At 41.6% G+C, this 3,766-nt stretch overlaps 1 long non-coding RNA gene across 1 annotated transcript; it reads right to left on the minus strand.

Annotated features, from left to right (window-relative positions):
• Positions 1–6: 6 nt before the first annotated feature.
• LOC109972574 (uncharacterized) lies at positions 7–3,766 on the minus strand. Its single transcript, XR_002276710.1, has 3 exons — positions 3,692–3,766; positions 3,024–3,115; positions 7–1,423 (listed from the first exon to the last, which is right to left on the minus strand). It is a non-coding gene; the product is annotated as an uncharacterized LOC109972574 (long non-coding RNA).

Below are 3,766 nucleotides of genomic sequence, written 5' to 3' on the forward strand. Positions count from 1 at the left end.
AAATACAGCTGCCATGTCAGCGACAACTAAACTGCTACTAAACTTTAAACTTCAGCTTTGTTGTTTTTTTATTTCTTCTTGGTTTTTTCAAACTGGCTGCTTTAGTTTTTATTGGAGTGATAAAATGTTCTGTCTCTGCGACGTCCTCGTCCTTGAACCTGTCTGCCTGATGATTTCAGACAGTGATCTGTAATACTGTGTGAGATACCATTTTACTATAATTTTACAGTACATTGAATCAAAAATGTAAGTTCTATCAACAGTAGGATATAAATTTGTCTCACAATTGTATATTTCCCTTAAAAGCATCTGCTGAATTTCTGAATTGTTTGACATGTTAAGTTTGTTCCACAGATTCTCCTTTTGTATTGAAATTACTGTTTTGCCCCCACCCCACCCATGCAGATGTTGTGTTAATATGATGTTTGCTGTCTACCTTTTTTGCAAACATGTTTTTAATATTTGAATAAATTCAATGTGCTTTATACATTTGTGCTAAACTACAACAGGTTGGATCATTAAATTTTAATTTAGAGCATTGGCTGATCATTTTCATGACTTTTGTGTAATTGTAACTGAATCATCAGGGTTTTAAATGCATTTCACAGTAGGTGGCATGCGTTGGGACTTTTAATTAAACAAAACAAAACAAAAAATCTATGAGAACAGTGGTCAGATCTCCTGCCAAGTATCAGGTCTTAGATGAGTTCAATCAATCAAACTTTATTGCCACGTACTATTTAAAATACAGGAAATTTGACTCCCAACTCACTGGCCCCCACTGTGCACCAAACAAAACAACTGAATTACAAACAAAACAGGTAATGCACTGTAGTATTTGTTGTATCTTGTTATACATAAATATAAATTAACTGTTCAGAGCAATGTCCCGAAGGAAGAAACCATCCTTGTGCCTGGTTGTCTTGGCGTACAGTGACCTGTAGCGCCATCCAGGGGGGAGGAGTTCAAACAGATTATGTCCAGGGTGTGAGGGGTCTGCAGAGATCTTCTGCGCCCTCCTTCTGACCCGTGAGGTGTACAGGTCCTCCATGGAGGACAGGCTGGCACCGATGGTTCTCCCTGCAGTCCTGACTGTCCACTGGAGTCTGTTCCTGTCCTGTTTGGTTGCTGAGCCAAACCAGACAGTGATGTATGAGCAGAAATTAATCTGTAGTCTTAAAGCTGCATTAACTAACTTCAACCTCTAATTTTCAACTATTAAAGATGAAGTGAGCATCAAAACAAACTCCAGCAGTGTCCCCTACTCTTCTTTCTCTGCTCCTCTTCTCCCTCCTGTCCTGCCTCTGAAACTTCATCATATGTGGTCATGACAGCCGGTAGTCAGGAAGCAGCAGTAATAAACGGCTCCAGAGCTAACATATAGGGAACATAGAGCCCACAGAGCCTGTGGTTTTCAGTGGCACTGCAGAAACACAGTGTCAAATAAAGCAGTTTACATGTTAGCAACATGCATACGTATGTCTAAGGCTGTTTGCAGCAGCTGCGTCTGCAGTAAGACAAGTAAATTATACAGAGGAATGTTTTTTCCAGTAGCACCAATGCAGTACTAATGTTCCTATCACTATTATGCCATGTTCACTGTTACATACCTCAAGGACCCCACCCACCCCCAACACAGACTGTTCACACCCCTACCTTCCGGTCAGAGGCTCAGAAGTGTGAAATGCAGGGCTTCTAGACTGAAAAACTCTCTTTTCAACTGCCATCAGACTTCTAGACAGCTGACTCAGGAACTACCTCATGTAATTCCACCCATATTGTTTACATACTCAAGTTTGCACATGCATATGTGCACACACAGCTCACATGTAGCATACATTCTCTAATCATTATATTGTAGTCTTCTTGTATTTCTGTTATGCTTCTTTCATTTGCTGCTTTAAAGTGCCTCAGATTTGTGTTACCTGCTTATCTACTATATTTCACTTGTATTGTGTGGCATTCATGTGGATGGCAAAGTAGGAATTTCATTGTACAGGGAAATGCGTTTCTTCACTGTGCATATGACAAACACTTTGTCCTTGACATACGTCAAGGTCAAGGTACAGTGTTTATTTGTCATATGCACAGTTAGGAAATGTGTTTCCCTGTACAAAGAAATTCTTAGGCCCTGTGATGGACCAGAAACCTGTCCAGGGTGTACCCCGCATTTTGCCCGATGCCGGCTGGGATTGGCTCCAGTCCCCCCGCAACCCTGTGTGGGACAAAGTGGTATAGAAAATGAGATAAAATGAGATGAAATTCTTACTTTACCGTCCACCGCTGGTTTTATCCACAAGAATTAGGAGTTGAGCCGATGTATAATTTAGTGACAGTGAATCAATGTTTTAAAAATGGCTCGAAATCAAAAGCTAAAATACTACCCTTCAAGAGAACCTAGTAACCCGCTCTCCTAGTAAATACAGTACAAAACAGCAATAAAATGGTCAACAGATTGGGACAAACCCATTAAACAAACACCACAACAATCAATCACAGCCAAAATACAAAAAACCCACAATACCATAACCAAACTTAGAGGACCTTCCCTCCCTGTGCACCAAACTATTCACATAAATGGAAAATGAACTGTATTTATATAGCGCTTTTCTCACAGTGTGTTGCACTGGCCAAAGCGCTTTATAGGAGATCATACACCATTCACCCATTCACACACCGATGAAGACAGGCTGCCACGCAACGGTGCTAGTCAAGCCACCGGGAGCAATTTGGGGTTCAGTGTCTTGCTCAAGGACACTTAGGCATGCGGGGAGACGAACCACCAACTTGGAAACGACAACAGGAGACGACTGCCCCAGCCACAGCGACCCCACATACTCATACACCATAAAACGGGCCTAACGTCAGCTACACCAGTAACACGAGATAAACATAAACAGGCTTCTTGACATAAAGATACACTAGGCAAAGTAACAGTGGCTACTGCACCTACAAGAGTAAAACCACATTCAGTAAAAACAAAAAGATTCAGAACAATTAAGACCAAAGCTGCTGAACATTACCTTGGGTTGCGTCACGCACTGTGGCCTCTTGGCACGACATGTGCGATGGACGCCAACTCCTGCAGGATCGCGCTGGAATCAGTTGTCACCCCCTGAACAAAACATAAAAGTATTAAATGAATAAACACTGCACTGCCACAAATCTAATATGCAATCAACAGAGGAGGGACCCACGTGTGTCTTGTGTCTTAAACCACTGGCAGCAGACAGCATGAAACCCAACAAATTAAGAAGACATTTAGAGACAACACACCCCAGTCAATTGCTGAGCAGCTCATTCTCCCTTTAACTGTAGACATGGTGTCGATTATGCTGGATGAAACAAGTGCTGCAAAAGTGAAAACTATCCCCTTGTCAAACGATACAGTTGCACTTATATTTTATCCGTTTTCAACTTGGTGTTATTTGATATTTCAATCAATTTGAAATTTTAAAATTGGCCAATTTCGTTATAATTTTTTGACAAGTGGGGCTTGAAAATTCGCCCACCCTCTTAAGTGGGGAATGACAAAAAATGTTTGAGAACTACTGGCTCAGGAAAGTAGGACACAGGTCAACAAAGAACAGATGGAAATCAAACTTCACTTTGGAAAGTTCAGTGCAGCGACCGACGCGATAACCGCTCATCGGATGGGTCATGTCCATGATTAACATGACAAATTGCTCACCTGGCGATATGGGCATGGCCAACCCATCGGTTACATAGGCAATGATATTTTGACAGGATCATGGGCAGTTGTTCT

The sequence above is a fragment of the Monopterus albus genome, unplaced genomic scaffold, assembly GCF_001952655.1.
Source record: "Monopterus albus unplaced genomic scaffold, M_albus_1.0 scaffold260.1, whole genome shotgun sequence".
Lineage (NCBI taxonomy): Eukaryota > Metazoa > Chordata > Actinopteri > Synbranchiformes > Synbranchidae > Monopterus > Monopterus albus.